This window comes from Hemicordylus capensis, chromosome 4 (assembly GCF_027244095.1).
Source record: "Hemicordylus capensis ecotype Gifberg chromosome 4, rHemCap1.1.pri, whole genome shotgun sequence".
In the NCBI taxonomy this organism is placed as follows: domain Eukaryota; kingdom Metazoa; phylum Chordata; class Lepidosauria; order Squamata; family Cordylidae; genus Hemicordylus; species Hemicordylus capensis.
This window is the reverse complement of record NC_069660.1, coordinates 308457082-308473101: the sequence shown is the minus strand read 5'-3', so window position 1 is coordinate 308473101 and position 16020 is coordinate 308457082. Positions and strand designations below refer to the sequence as shown.

Genomic DNA, 16020 nt, shown 5'->3' with positions numbered 1-16020 from the left:
CCTGATGAGAGTGTGGACAATCCTGTTGCTGACCTGGTCTCCATGAGGAGATGGATTGGGTGATTGACAAAGACGTGCCCGGCATCCTCTCACAACCCACTGAGTCCAAGTTAGGGATGTGCACAAAAATGGTTTTTGTGCTTTGGTACTAATTAGAACCAAACTTGAACCAGTTCTACCAGTTTGGGTTCTAAACTGTTAGAACAGTTTGGTTCATGGTTTGGTTCAAATTAGAACAAATTAGAACAAATTAGACTCCCGGTCAGGGGTCTACTTCTGTGTCACCACGCGCCATGGCAACACACGAGCAGAATGCCGAGGTTAGTGGAGTACTCGCTAAGGGGCTAAGGGGAGGTGAAATTAACGAGGTTTGCTGCTGGGAGCCATGCAGTTCCCATTGCAACACACAATCATGGAAAAGTGGGGTATGTCCCTTAGCCCATTTTTTGACAATCGTGAGAATCACCTCAGAATGAATTTGACCAAACACAGGCCCATTTTAGGGACTATTCTTTAGCAGTGATGGATGCTAACCTCTGGTTTTTAATTAGTTTTAATTTTTTTAATGCTAACCTGGTTTTCAGGGTTTTAATTGTTATGATAGTTTAATTGTTTTAAGATGTTTTTAATTGGTGTTAATATTTATATCTCTGTTTTAATTGTTATTGGTTTTAATGGTTTTTGTTTTTAATTGTAAACCGCTCTGAGCCATTTTGGAAGGGCAGTATAGAAATCGAATGAATGAATAAATAAATAAATAAATACTGCTCGGGGCGGCTCACAACAATAAGATAGACACAAGATACAATAAAAGTAATAAAATTAACTAAATTAAACAAAATTTAATTAGGCCCCTCCTAAAATAAACCCTCATTGGACCCAGATGATTTAAATAACTTTCTACCAGTTTCTAACCTCCCCTTCTTGGGCAAGGTGTTGGAGAGTGTGGTGGTGTCTCAGTTCCAGGCAGCCCTGAATGAATCTGATTACTTACATCACTTTACAATCTGGTTTCCGATGTGAAAATGGGACTGAAATTGCCTTGGTCACCCTAGTGGATGACCTGCACTGGGAGATAGACAAGAGGGAGTGTGATTCTGTTGATCCTCCTGGACCTCTCAGCTACTTTCGATAACATCGACCATGGTATCCTTCTGGGACGTCTCTCTAGGTTGGGACTTGGGGGCACAGTTATATGGTGGCTCTGCTCGTACTTAGAAGGTGGAGCTGGGGGATGCCTGCTCCACCCCTTGGCCTTTGGCCTATGGGGTGCCACAAGGATCTATTCTGTCCCCCATGCTGTTTAACATTTACATGAAGCCCTTGGGAGAGGACATCCCTAGGTGTGCGCTGCGGTGCCATCAATATGCTGATGATACCAAACTCTACCTATCTTTTAAGTCAGCAGATACCAGGGAGGCAGTGGATGCTCTGAGCCAGGGCTTGGAGGCTGTTCTGGACTGGATGGTGGCAAAAAAGCTGAAACTCAATCCAGATAAGACAGAAGTGCTCTGGGTTGGTAGAACTGATCATCCAAGTAATGAGGTAAATCTGGTCTTAGAAGGGGTCACACTCCCTCTGAAAGACAAAGTCCACAGCTTGGGGGTGCTTCTGGACCCAACACTGTCCTTAGAGGCGCAGGTGGCGGCGGTTTGCAGAATCGCCTCTTACCAACTACAGCTGGTATGCCAGCTGCGACCCTACTTGGAGAAGTTGGACCTGACCTCAGTCACTCATGCATTGGTTACATCCAGATTGAACTACTGCAATGCGCTCTACGTGGGGCTGCCCTTGAAGACTGTTCAGAACCTTCAACTGGTTCAGAATGCTGCTGCAAGGATGCTCGTGAGTGCAAGTCACTTCACGGTTATTACAACCATCCTGTGTCAGCTTCATTGGCTACAGGTCCACTTCTGGGCTAGATTCAAGGTGCTGGTATTGACCTTTAAAGCCCTACAAAGCTTGGGGCTGGGGTACCTGTAGGACCACATTCGCCCATATGAATCTGCCAGGGCCCTCAGCTCATCATCTCAGGCCCTGTTCATGACCCCGCCAGTAACAGAGATCCAGTTGGTGGGGACTAGATACAGGGCCTTTTCAGATGTGGCCCCTCGGCTTTGGAAAATCCTCTCTGAAGAGCTTTGCCATGCTCCCCCCTCAGTGTTTTTTCCCCAGGTTCAGGCCGGCATCGTGCCACATGCAGATCGGCCACCACGGGGAATTGCGGGTGAGGGAAGCCCTGATTTCCAGTGACCCCAGGAGAGTGGGTTGCTGTTCTGGGCAAAAACAAAGGTGGACATGTTCAAATGGGTGGACAGGATGCCCAAGGGCACACTTTGACAGAGTCTGTGATGCAGTCGCTATTACAGGGAGAGCTGTTGCCAGGATACCCGTCCCCGTGGCTTGTTTGTATAGAGCAACCTGCCTGGGCTGCATCTGCTGTCTGGCCCCCATGGCCTGACACTCTAATGAGAGGGCAGTCTGTGGGAGAAGAGGATTGTCATCACACTTTATTAGTGTTTCTGCCTGATATCCCTGCCCCCACAGGAGAGGAGAGGTGGTCTTGTGGTAGCAAGCATGACTTTCCCCCTCAGCTAAGCAGGGTCTGCCCTGGTTGCATATGAATGGGAGACTAGAAGTGTGAGCACTGTAAGATATTCCCCTCAGGGGATGGATCTGCTCTGGGAAGAGCAGAAGGTTTCAAGTTCCTTCCCAGACATCTCCAAGATAGGGTTGAGAGGGATTCCTGCCTGCAGTCTTGGAGAAGCCATTGCCAGTTTGTGAAGATAATACTGAGCTAGATAGACCAATGGTCTGACTCAGTATATGGCAGCTTCCTATGATCCTATGTTCACAGATGGTTCTTCTCATGAGTTGTTAAAGGGTATCTCCTGGCCTTACACACTCATGAGTGAGTAGTCCGCTCAGGAACAGCATCATTCTTCGTCACACATGTAGAACCACTCCTTTCATTGCAGCAATGCTGATCCTGCTTTCTGGCCCTTCTCATGAGTAAGCATAGGGTTGACGCAGGTACCCCCAAGTGGAAGGGGCTGGCCCCCTCCTTCCCCAACTTAGCCATTCAAAAATTCCTGGTTGGGGCTGCCTTTCAAACCCGACCCAGGGTATCGCCACTCTGCCATTTTTTGTCATCCCACAGCTCTAATGGGGTTGCCCTGCCTATGTTTCCCTCTTGAGGGAATGAGTTTGTAAACAGACATCTTCGTTGCTTCATTTTCGGAGAGAGACGCCTGTCTTTAGTGCCCATCTTACGATCCTGTCCCCTTTCTCTCCTAATTGCCAGGAGGGGTGAGCAAGGGATAAAGTTGGAAGAGGGCATGCCCCTGTATGACTTTGCCATTTGACAGGCTGACAAGCTTGGAATGGGAAGTGGCAGCATCTCTGTTGCCAGGCAATTGCTTTGTCGGATCGGAGATAGCGGGCAGGGTGACTGTTTGGAGCAGCGGTCAGTGAGAAGCACCGTAGGCATGGAGCAGGTGCAATCCTGGGTCTGTGCCACTATCTCCGCGACTGCAGTTCCAGAAATTGAACAAAACTGAGGTTATGGTGCAATCTGTGTTTGGATGTAACGTTGCTGCCAAAAAAGCTCAGCTTACAGTGGTGAAACTCACGACAAACCAAAGGTTCAAAATGAAGTTCAGCAAGGCAAACTGCAGATTGCTTTTGCTGTGAAACCATGGTGGCACGCATTCGGACATAACGGAGTTCCAACCTCTGCCCCATTTACCTCCCATTTTGCATTATGTGGAAATGCAGCCTCAGACACAACACTGAACAGAGTCTACGCATGTACAACTTGCATGTGCTTAGGTTCTATACATGCATTCAGGAACCCTGAGAAAATCAAGTTCCCAGATCATGCACAAATTCCCTGAACATGCACAGAGAGCCTATGTACATATAAAGTGTATATAAGTAGGCTCTGTTCAGAGATTCAGCTGACCATGTGAAGGCTGAAGGCAAGTCTAAAATCTGCACTCTCTCAATGGGTTCTCTGCACCTAATATTTCATTGGTATGCAAGTTCTGAACTTCGACTGCGCCTCAGGTTTTGAATTTTTGAGGAGATTTTCTTGCTTACATATGCACATTCCATTGAGTAGATGCTGAGACATCTCAATTGATTAACCAGTCCAGCCAAACATTCTGTGATCCACCTTAATCCACAGGTTACATTTCATTCCGAGAATACAGGGGAAATCAGACTATGCCGGTGGTAGGCTGTATGCTCTTCGAACAATTTCCTTTCTTTTTTAATTTGCAAAAGCCTACCACAAACCAGGTATTAAAAACAATCAATCCGAAGTCCAGCATGTGCGACATCCATTATTTATAGACAGTTGCTCACAGGGGGATGACATTGGACAATAAAAAGTGCAAAAGGAAACATTGGCAAAAAATCCACTCACGGGCAGTCTTGGGAAAGGGAAATAGCTAGCCAATTCTAAGCCCAGCCGCAGCCTGTTTCCATGTTTTAGTTGGTGGTTTCTGTTGAAATGACAAGCAAATCAGACCAGAAGCCAGATATTATTGAACAAACACTACCATTTGTTTGTTTGCAACTTGAGGGATGAGCCATTCATTCAATTGCCTATGGAGACTGGAAGGCGAAATGGAGAGGGTAGCCTGCCTCTTGCCCCAGCCTGTTAAGCCCAATGCTCAGGAACTAGCAAACTCCCATCCCAAATTTATTGGCCATCATTCAGATGCACACACTGAAAAACATTGTACACTCACAACGGGGGGGGAGTGTTTTTCACTGATCCCCCCCCCTGGTCTGCCGCACACTCTACCTCCCAAAAATATATCCCCAAGGGCGTCATAAACCTCAGGGACATTTCTGGGAAGCAAAGCAGGCTGCAGAGGGAATGGAAGACCAGAGGATATTGCTCCTCCCCTTTTGCGCATGTGCAGCATTCGTCTGGATGTCAGCGACTATAAATAAAAAGGTGGCCAGCTTTCTTTAGAGATGCTGCCAAATTCCACCATACACAGAGAATTTGTGTTTCTGCCTGTGGTGGATAGGCTACAGAATCAACTTTCAGAGAAACCTACAAGTTCCTTCATTTTTCTGGAGGCTTCCCAAGAAGTCCCTGCACATGTGGAGGCCATACTGAGACCATGAAGAGTTCAGCATAACCAGAATCCACCAGATGCTGGCAGGTCCTAGACCAAATGGTTCCTGAGTTAAAGTGTTGGCTTCAGCTTTAAGAGGGCCCTCAACAAACTGCTCTCCAGGGTCCCTTCTACATGGGAGTCCCCCCACCCCATGGTTCATGGTGGGGCTTACTTTCTGTGGTGGGGATAATGGAGAGATCTCTCAGCTGCCAGAGTAACATTTCTGCCAGCACACAAAGGCTATGGGCATAGGGGTGGTCTCAGAGATTGAACCTGTGCTCTGAGACCCCTGGCACTTCTGAAGCTACCCACTGCTGCTGGCCTTGCTCAGGTTAGATTGCCTTGCCCCACTTCCATGTGTTTAAACTTTTGAAAACCATGTTTTTATTGCATTCAGAGCCCCTTTCATGACTTTGATACATGATCTGAATGCTCAGTTTTATCCCTGTCATATAAGATGATAAGTTTGCATGCATGCATCTGTACACCTGTATTTATTCTTACCATATATAGGCAAAACAGAATTGTTCCTTCTAATCCTACAGACTTACAAAAATATGAATAATTGAAATGCCTGTGGCTCGCTTCCCACGCTCAGCGGCCCGCATCTCTTGCCTGCGTCTCTTGCCTCTAAACCTAGCATGAAAGGTTAGTAATGAAGTATAATGAATTTAAAATGGATTCAGGCACATAGTCTTTCAATCTGGCAGCATCTGGATGAAAATCCCAGGTCTGCCAGCCTTAATCCAGAGGGAAACTTTAAGGTTCCCTGATCCCTAGATTCCTTCCTGCCTTCCTTCGAAAATAACTGCTGATGGTTAGGAAAATCAAGGTGTCTTTGGCAGAAAACCAAGGGGTGAGGCAACTTCTGTACCAAGAACTACTCCATGACCTCAAGTCCCGTGATTAGGGTTGCCACGTTTGATGGAGAGAATTCCTGGACCCCGCTGTCTGAAGGAGTGTGAGCAAATTTCTGCAGAACTTCATCTTTAATGTTGTAACAGTAAAGGGCAGTTGTGTTTTAAGGCCTGTTGCTCCTTGCGTTCCTTCCTTCTACTCCACACAGGAGATAGTTCCTTTTGGCTAGGAGGGGTTCTCAGAAGACTGCAGGTGCTGCATCAGGCAATGGGCCCTTTCTCGCAATCTGTGAGAAGGGCCAGGGGGCACACTGGGAGGAAGGCAATAGAAACTTACCTCCCTACAGATGACCATTCCTCCATTGCTGGGTGTGCGGATTACGCACTCAGATTATCCTTCACAGCCCAGGCAGTGCAGAGGGTTGGGGACTGGGATGTGTCAGCCCCAGAAATCCCATTATTTGAGGATCCCCCTGGTACTAGCCAGAAGCCTGCTCCAGAGGCGTAACTATGGGGGGGCAGGGGGGGCACGTGCCCCGGGCACCATCTTTTCTGGTCACATGGGGGGTACCGCCATGACCAAATTTTTTTAATTTTTTTTTTAAAATTTTGTTAATACAAATGTTTCCTGCTCAGTGCAGCAGCGCTGCAGCAGTCAAGGGATCACGTCAGTGCCCCCTTCCCCACGAGCGGTCCCTTCCACACCGCCTGCGCCCCCCCCCCCCCATTGCTTTGCTGGCGCCTGGCGGCCAGTCAGTGGTCTGGCTTGGCAGCGGCGGCGGGCGCTTGTGAGGAAAAACCTAAGTATAATGTAGTATGTTGGGGGGCTGGCGGGGGGGCACGGTGGGGGGGGGCGCCATTTCAGTGCTTGCCCCGGGCGCCGTTTTCCCTAGTTACGCCTCTGGCCTGCTCCTGTGTTAATGCCGCATGGTGCTGACACAGAAGCACTTAGCCCCAGTTAAGAGTGTGCCTGCACACAAAACCCTGGTCAGCAGCAAGCTCCCTAAGTGGGGTTTGCTGCTGAGGCACCTCCGGCAGACGCTGACAGTTCTCACATGAAGCCAAGACCAGGCTTGTCTGCCTTAGCCTGGTCTTGGCTACGCATGAGAACAGCCTCAAGGAATGTTCTAGAGAGAAGGAGAATCCCAACAATACCACTACTAGAGAAAAGGGGGCTCCGTATACTTCATAGCTAAACCCAGAGGCTTGCTATCACCCTTGCTAACTACAGAGATGATTCAGAAAGGATGGGGAGGGTTTTATTAAGCCACAGAGAGAAGGAGTCAACTGGTGCCAGAGAAAGGGTATGAATCTGGGGCTTTTCAACTTTGGCACCACGTAGGTACACTACCTGGAGAGAAGCATCAGGGGAAAAAATGGATAGAATTCATTAAAGCAATCTCCCAGCTCCAGTTCCTGGACATTTCATATCCAGGATGATACTTTTCCTACATCCTGAATAGGACATAAAATTTCGGGACAGTACAGGCTAATCCTGGACATGTGACAACCCGACTCAGAGTCCTTTGCATTTCCTGTTCTGCTTTCTCCATGCACTCCTCTTCCTCTCCATGCCTGCTGTCTCTTTATTCCTTATCAAAAATCGCTGGTAGGGGGGGAAGACCACCTACATTGTAATCATAACAGATTGTTCAGCCCAAGTGCATTTATGCTCAGGTTGAGCAGATTTTTGACAAGGGAGGGGGGAGAGAAATGGCAGAAAACAGCCAGCCCTATTAATACTCACGCCTTTCTGCATCATTTTCCAAATCCTCCTTCTAAAAGTACCGAAAGCGGGTTTATCAGTTAATTAAATGATCCTGTCTTATTATAGTAATAACCTCTGTGTCTCCTCCCGTGCGGTAGAGTCTAACTTCAGAGTCTTGATGCAACCGATCCATTAAGCAATAATGGGATTAGTGACCGGCTGGGAAGCACTGATGGCCTCAGATGCAGCGTCAGACCATTAATCCCAGCTGGTCATTAGTCTTCAGGAAACGCCCTTGCCAAGGTCACTGGTAGTGTTACAAAAGAAAAAAGAAGAATACAGCATTGCTATTCTTAATATACGTTAATGCTGAGTGGTGAAATAATGTGTCAGCTACAGAGCACAGGCCAGAAATTTGCATTACCTTCATAATCTACCAGTTCCCCAAGAAAGGAAATACTTTATATCAGGGATTCTCAACGTGTGGGTCCCCAGATGTAATTGGACTTCAACTCCCATAATTCCCAGCCAAAGGCCACTGGGGCTGGGGATTATGGGAGTTGAAGTCCAATAACATCTGGGGACCCACACATTGAGAAACCCTGCTTTATATAGTAAATGAACCTGGAATTCCTGAATCTTAGGGAACTTTGCAATGCAGGGGTTCTCAACCTTGGGTCCCAAGGTGTTGCTGGACTTCAACTCCCATAATCTCTAGCCACAATTATCTTTGGCCATTGTGACTGGGGATTATGGGAGTAGGTCAAACAACATCTGGGAACCCAAGTTTGAGAACCCCTGCATTAATTCATCACCATGCTGTTTACATAACTCTTTTTGCTAGGGTCAAGCCCAGAAGAATGAGGTCCTTGGAAAGCCATTTTAACATTAGAGCAACTGGATCAACCATTTGGGCAAATGAATGGCCATATTCTCACATCACGCAGAACTGCGGGTCCAATGGACATGCAGCTCTGCTCCCCCTCCCCCCCACTCTCCTGTTAAGGTGAGAATCCTTTCTGCAGTAAACAAGACTGCAGAGAAGGGGCAACTGGCTGTACAAGCTTCCTTCTTGCTTGAAGGACAGCCCGCACAGCCAATCACGTAGGGAGAAATGGAGGAGCTTCCTCCTTCAACTCCAGTCCAGCTGAATGCAGCCTACAGTACTGCATTGGGATGCAAGGGAAGTTCCATGGTTTTGGTTTTGAGCAGTGAAACTCACTACAAATCATGGGAGGGTTCAAATTGGAGTCTCTGGAGTGCAACCTCGGGTCACAGAAGGAACGGAACCAGAGTTGCACACATTCAGACGTAACGGTAAGGAAACCTCTGGCTTCTGCAACTCCAGTTCCCCTAATTGTGAATGCTGTCAAAGTCTCCACTGCAGAAAGAGATTACTATAGCTCGAAGCTCTAGTAACACCTATCCATTGATGTCAGACCTCCAAGCAAAATCCTTTATCATAAGGCCAAAGCCTTTCTCCTTTGGATTCCTCTCATGGGCTACTCTCGCCTCTGTTCATTATATATTTCCTGTTTTCTCCCTCCAGCCTATCAGTGTGACAGGAAATGCTATTTATTGCTTCGTAGGCAGTACTTCTCATTTGCCTTGGCTATTCTTTCTGACCCCACCCCCTTTTTAATTAAAGATTTTTATTTAGAAAATATAACAAAAAGAAAGAGACATATTGTATTATCCACTCTTGCATAAGAACAGCCCTGCTAGATCAGGCCTAAGGCCCATCTAGTCCAGCATCCTGTTTCACACAGTGGCCCACCAGATGCTGCTGGAAGCCTAAGGGCAGGAGTTGAGGGCATGCCCTCTCTACTGCTGTTACTCCCCTGCAACTGGTACTCAGAGGCAGCCTGCCTTGAGGCTGGAGGTGGCCTACAGCCCTCCGACTAGTAGCCATTGATAGACCTCTCCTCCATGAAGTTATCCAAACCCTTCTTAAATTCATCCAGGTTGTTGGCTGTCACCACATCAGAGAATTCCACAAGTGGATTATGCGTTGTGTGAAAAAGTACCTCCGTTTGTTGGTCCTAGATCTCCCGGCAATCAATTTCATTGGATGACCCCTGGTTCTACTGTTATGGGAGAGAGAGAAGAATTTCTTTCTATCCACTTTCTCCACTCCATGCATGATTTTATAGACCTCTATCATGTCTCCCTGCAGTCATCTTTTTTCTAAACTAAAAAGCCCCAGGTGTTGTAGTCTTGCCTCATAAGAAAGGTGCTTTAGGCCCCTGATCATCTTGGTTGCCCTCTTCTGCACCTTTTCCAGTTGATTGGTGAGCACCTTTGGGCTGGTTTAGAAAACGGGGAGGGTTCAGGTGGTCCTTAGAGGCTTTGTTTCTCAGGGGCTATGACTGGCACATCTCTCTGATTCATGGGCTCTGCAAATGCCAGAGATGGACCTGCTTGGGTGGGTGAAGCCCCCAAAGGGCCCCAACCCCTCTACGGGTTGGCAGAGAGGAGCACAGTTCCACAACACGTGGGAGAAGGGTATGGTTCTCTGACATCCAAACTAAGTTAGACCTGCACTGCATAGTGGTGAGGTAGGCCTTGTTTCCCACTCAATTTAAAAATATTTATTAAAGTGGCAGTCTTTAATCCAACACTGTAGTCCGGGATCTCTATCACATTGAGTGTGGAGGCAAAGTCCCTTTGTCTCCAAGGATAATCTTCAAATATTTCAACAACTTGCAGATGTGGCTTCTACCATGCCTTCTTCCACAAACATCTTTTCTCCTCTTGTTTTCTCCTCTTTTCTCTAGTCAGTTCTGTGACAATTGAAAGCTATCTCACTGTTTTGTTTTGTTTTAATTTTGGTCCTTGATGATTTTGGTTGGTCCTAAAAAATATACAGCAGTTTTGTCCCACTCTGTACAAGTTTGATTTTCTCCCAGCTTTTCCAGAAATGAATATTTGTTATTGGACTTTTGTCACCATGTAAATATATCATTTGTAGTATAGTTTTAACTAAAATTATATATAACTATTCTAATTTTTAGTAGTACATAATGCCTAACATTACTTCTGCATAGGTTGACATAAATATAAATTACTATTAGCAGATAATTTTGTTATCAGCGGTGATCAACACTGCTGTTGGAAATTTGCTGTGACTTTAATTTCTTGGTATGGGTTCCAGCTTTGTTTTGTTTGTTCTGCTGTTTTAAGACTCCCAAGTTTGAATTATGCCAGGCTGAGGCCCTAAGCCAAGGAGTTGCAACCTGTGGTACTCCAGATGTTGCTGAACTACAACTCCCATCATCCCCAGCTACAATTTATTGTGATGATGGGAGTTGTAGTTCAGCCATATCTGGAGTACCACAGGTTGGGAACCGTTGCCCTAAGCTATGTCAAGCTTAAAAGTCCCCATAGCATTACAAAAACGAGTCTTATTTAACAAAAAGGACAATACAAACAGAATTAATAAAGCTTTATTTTTACTTGGCAAAGATGCAATGAAAAACTAACAATAGCAGTTATAATATATTGCAATAAGCCTATTTGCATTAGAAATATCTTTAAATATAAATGCATTAAAATCCTGCATTTTTTCTGTATCCAGAGGCCCTTCATAATGTGAAACCCAAAGCTGTAGCTGACTTTTTAGTGACCTAAATCCGGCACTGCCCTGACTGCTGCCATCAGAGCAGATCTTTAGGATTCATCTGACCTGGGCAAGCTTTGCAAGGAGTGCCTCGCCTCACAATCCTTGAAGAGATTGCAAGAAGCACACCAGGAGAGAAGAGGAGCTTGCTGGCCACCTTCTCTCCTCTCTGCCATTCATGCCTCTCTCAAAGCTGGCAAGGGTCATTTTTGAATGGGGGCTGACCCTCACCAGGTAAGGTAAGGCAGCTTTTGACACTTTGCCTCAGGCTCTGCTGTACTTTGAGCCACCCTTGCCCACTTCATAGACTGAAACTTGCTTCTCAGTGAGCATGCATAGGATCAGGCTGAAGCAAGGGCTGCTCATGGGTGTCCCTCAACACATTTGATATGTTTTGCCTTCTGACCCAAGATTTGCCTGTTAAGACGGGCATTTTCTTGTCTAATATGATCTCTGTTATTTCCCCATGTACCTTCAGTGTTCTGTTTTATGGCTGATTTACCATTGTATAGATCCTAAATCCCCAGAGTCAACATCCTACATCTTTCTCAGGAAGACCAAACCCTCAGGTAATAGCTAACTACCCCCCAACCCATGGTTCTCTGCTAGAAACTATCCCAAATAACCAGTAAGTTAGAGAAGCCACTCTTCAGCACATAGCCCTCGCTGCACAAAGCATCACTCAACCTATAAAAATTGCCAATAGAATCCCCTCCAGTTCACACAGCTCCCAAGATCCATCCTCGGGCTGTGACCCTTTGCTTCCCAACATCTCACTCCACCTTTGCCACCATGGATCCAGGCTTCTCTTCCTTCACATCAGGAATAGGTAGTAAAGGAGGCTTCCTCTCTTCCTCCACCCCTGGAACCTCTCCCTTCTCTCCCTGAGTCCCCCCCTTTCTTGAGTGTGTGTGTGTGTGTGTGTGTGTGTGTGTGTGTGTGTGTGTGTGTGTGAGAGAGAGAGAGAGACTGCCAGGGTAGGTTGGGAGGCCTCATGAAAGGTCTACCATGATTGGCACAGACCAGCCCCACTCTCCTGACTCCCAGAAGCCACCCATTTTTGGCACAGGTTGTCACCACTGACCTCCCTCTTTCCCAGAGGCCGGGTTGCAGAAGCAGGGTTCAACCCTTGTGTTCAACCCCCTATGATCCGGAAATGAGCAGCCACTCTTCTGTGAAGTTCACAAAGCTGTTTGCTTTCTTTCTCTCTAGCCTCTCTCCCTGTCTTCTGAAACAGATTGGATCAAACACCCACCACTGTTTCCCTTCCCGTCTCTGTTAGCTACATACTTGTATTTATACTTATAGCAGAGGTAAACCACTGAGCCTGGGCATGCTTCCAGCAGTGGCTGAGTCACGTGGGAATTCCCTTGTTACCCTTATTTGCATGTAGCCACACAACCTTTTTATGTGGATTTAAGCCTGTGGGTTTTGACATTCTAAGGAAACTGCCTGCTTTATAACCAGGCTTAAAGGTCCTGCAGGTGGGGTAAAAGTTCCTTACATAACAGGAGTGTGTGTCTCTGCAACACATCGGAAGAAGGGGAGAACTGGCAAGCAGGGATGGGTGCTTAACCCTTCCATAACTGCCGTTTCCCCCTGCAACTCTTGGAACAGCTTTCTCCCCAGCAAGATTCTCAAATGTGGGTTTCCTGCATCAAGTAGGGAAACACTGCTATTGTGGGGAGAGGCTTCAGGGGTGAAATCAATGTTCAGGACAAGGATTAAGTCCCACACCCCACCACATGCCCACCACCCCTGCAAATTCCTCCACATAATGATTTGTAGCAGAGAAGTGGTATCTGGAGTCCCCAGGACAGTGTGTGTTGCCAAACGTGTGGATTAGGCCTGAGGAAGGAAGTGCATGAGCAGCAGGAAGTGGTATTAAATGTCTGTGGACTCATGTGCTCCTTGTCAACAGACTGCCCTGTATTGCGCACAGCATGGCCAGGAAGAGACTCAAATATTGGAGTAATAATCCGAGTAGTAGGATTAATTTTTCGGTTGAAGCAAACATAATCAAAATAGCTTGGGTTTTGTTTGCCTTCAGAAACATCGTAGCCAGAGAGATTGAGATCACTCTGATAGGGCACTCCACTGCCACACACGAAGACAAAATTCATTGTATTTAATCCGTCAACCTACACAGAGCAGTCAAGAAACAGGATGTGGGAAGGGTTTTGGAAAGGGCAGAGAAGGATTTTCTTGCATATCCTGTCCCGACACACACAAAAAGAATGAGGTTGTTTGTTTATCTGAACTATGTTTTAAAAGAAGGAGATTTCTGGAGAAAATTGGTCTGCACCTAATGAAAAACCACCAGAAAGGAAACAGTCTTTTTAAAGCATTTAAAGCAGGGAGAGTCACTCCAGCCACGCTGCGAATGCAGCGTGTGCCAATTTCTGCTCTAAACAGGGCTGTGTGGCCCCATTTGTGACTGAAATAACTCCCCTCACTTCTGATGTCAGATGTGGGGGGCATGTCTGGGGCTGCGCTCGCAGCCCGATTGGTGGCGGCCCGGGTTCTTTTAACCCATTTGCCCAATGGTGGCTTCGCCCCTGTCCGCACTGGGAGCCTCAAACTCTGGCCCTACTATAGATGTTGGTCTAAAACTCCCATTATCCATGGAATATGGGAACATAGGAAGCTACCTTAAACCAAGACAGGCCATCGGTCTAGCTCAATATTGTCTACACTGACTGGCAGAGATTGTCTGTGGCTTCAGATTGGGCTCTTTACCTGTCCTACCTGGAGATGCCTGGGGTTGAACCTGGGACCTTCTGCATGCAAAGCAGATGTTCTGCCACTGAGCTATGACCCCAGCCCAGCCCATCTTCAGGTGGTCGAGAACAATGGAGCTGGAGAAGCAAAGGTCAGAGGGAAGAGCATGTCAGGAGATAAGGGCAAGCCTGTAGAAAGCTTTGAAGGGAATGCTGAACTTGAAATATTAATGTCTATTTTTAAGACTGCTCCTGCCAACTACCATCTTGTATCAGGTGGGACTGGAAGCCAGCGTATGGAAAGATCAGCCCTCGCTCTCACACGCTTCGAGTACAAAGAGGCATCATTATCTTCTGTAGCACACATTTGCCAGCCATCCTTGGGCCGATGGCAAAATCATAGCCTTATTATCTCGCAGCCATCGATTCTGATCCTCTTCATTTCTAACATGCTTTTCCCCCTGCCCTCTTTAGACTCAGGGAGGGAGGGAACCCTGCAAAACCACTGAAGCTTTGATATAGTACAAATTACCGACTCTTTATGTGGCATTATGTATCCCTGAGCTAGGATACAATACGGAAAGTTTCTTGAAAGAGACTCATTATATTGGCACACAATATAATAATGTAGAGAGGGTTACAGGGCTCTGCTCTGAATAATGTTCGGTGTTGCTGCTAAAGTTCCCTTCTCAGCTGGCTCATCGCTGACGGCTTGTGCTCTGCTCAGTTGAGCACCTGTTCTGAAACAGGGCTCAAAACCATTCAGAATTTGGCAACCTGGGATCAATGGCCTATCCAGCTCTTGTTCTTCGATTTGATTCTGGTTCAAGACCTACATCGGTATTCAACAGGCCTAAGTGGCTGCCTGCTGTGGCATTTGACAAGTGTGGCAACTTTGGAAACTAGTTGGTAGGGCTTGAGCTCAATGTGTCCAGCTGAGCCTGGAGGATATCAAGCAGGGTTTGGTATACTGGCCAATGGAAATGTGCCAGCCAGAGCAACTTCTGTACATCAATAGGGCAGAGTAGGTCATGTGGGGATGCCTGATGCCTGTAAATCTTCCAGGTCAAGCTTGCATGCTAGATCCACTTACTAGGCAAACTTTTTGTAATGCCTGTAAATCAGGGATTTCAAACTGTGGACCCCCAGCTATTGTTGAACTAGAACTACCATCATGCCCATCTTAATAGCCAATAGCCAGGGATGGGGCTGCAGCTCAGCAGTAGAGCATCTGCTTTGAGTGCACAAGGTCCCAGGTTCAGTCCCTGGCATCTCCCGGTAGAGCTGGGAGAGACCTCTGCCTGAAACCTTGGAGAGCTTCTGCCAGGCAGTATAGGCACAACTGAGCTAGATATACCAGTGGTCTGATTCAATACAAGGCAGCTGCCTATCTTCCTATGTAACATCTACATAGATATCTACTGAGGTGCTTCACACGATCGGTGTGAACCACCTGAAAGGGTTCTGCGGGGAGAGCAAGCTTATGAGCAGCTGCTCATAGCTGGGAGGCCGGATTGGCTGCCCACACGACTGTCAGCTCCATCATGGAGCCGAAAGGGGTGGTGGAGATCGGGGGCCGTGCAGCCCCGGGAAGCTCCAGGATGCCCTGTGTGAGTGCGCAGGGCATCTTTGAGAGAGCCCCAAGCCTGGGAGGCTGCTTGCAGCCTCCTGACGGGGGTCTCCTCATGTGTCGCCGTGGCGGGGAGCCATGGCTTGGCAGCACACGATCCGAAAATCCAGGTTAGCAGAGCACTCGCTCTGCAAAACCTGGGCTAAGGGGAGGGCTACTTTTGCAGGCTAGCCACCAGAAAACCACCGGGCTGACCTGCAAGCCTGCTGGTTCTCACGATGGGGGAAAACTGGGCCGGACTTCTTTAGCCCCATTTTCCCCCATCATGAGAATAGCCTCACTGTCTTCAAGTCCTGTAGAGGGACCAGAGCTGATGAGCCATTGATGGGCAACTCTGATCCAGGTTGC

At 47.3% G+C, this 16020-nt stretch overlaps 1 long non-coding RNA gene across 2 annotated transcripts in view; it reads left to right on the top strand.

Annotated features, from left to right (window-relative positions):
* LOC128325371 (uncharacterized) overlaps positions 1-14762 on the top strand; it is a 43325-nt gene extending 28563 nt beyond the window's left edge. The window contains exons 3-4 of one of the 2 annotated variants that reach the window (XR_008307405.1): positions 5684-5786; positions 11281-14762. This is a non-coding gene — a long non-coding RNA (uncharacterized LOC128325371). Of the gene's footprint in view, positions 1-5683; positions 5787-5983; positions 6164-11280 lie in introns of those variants that run through there. The other variant, XR_008307406.1, reaches the window with a different exon arrangement.
* Positions 14763-16020: the final 1258 nt, after the last annotated feature.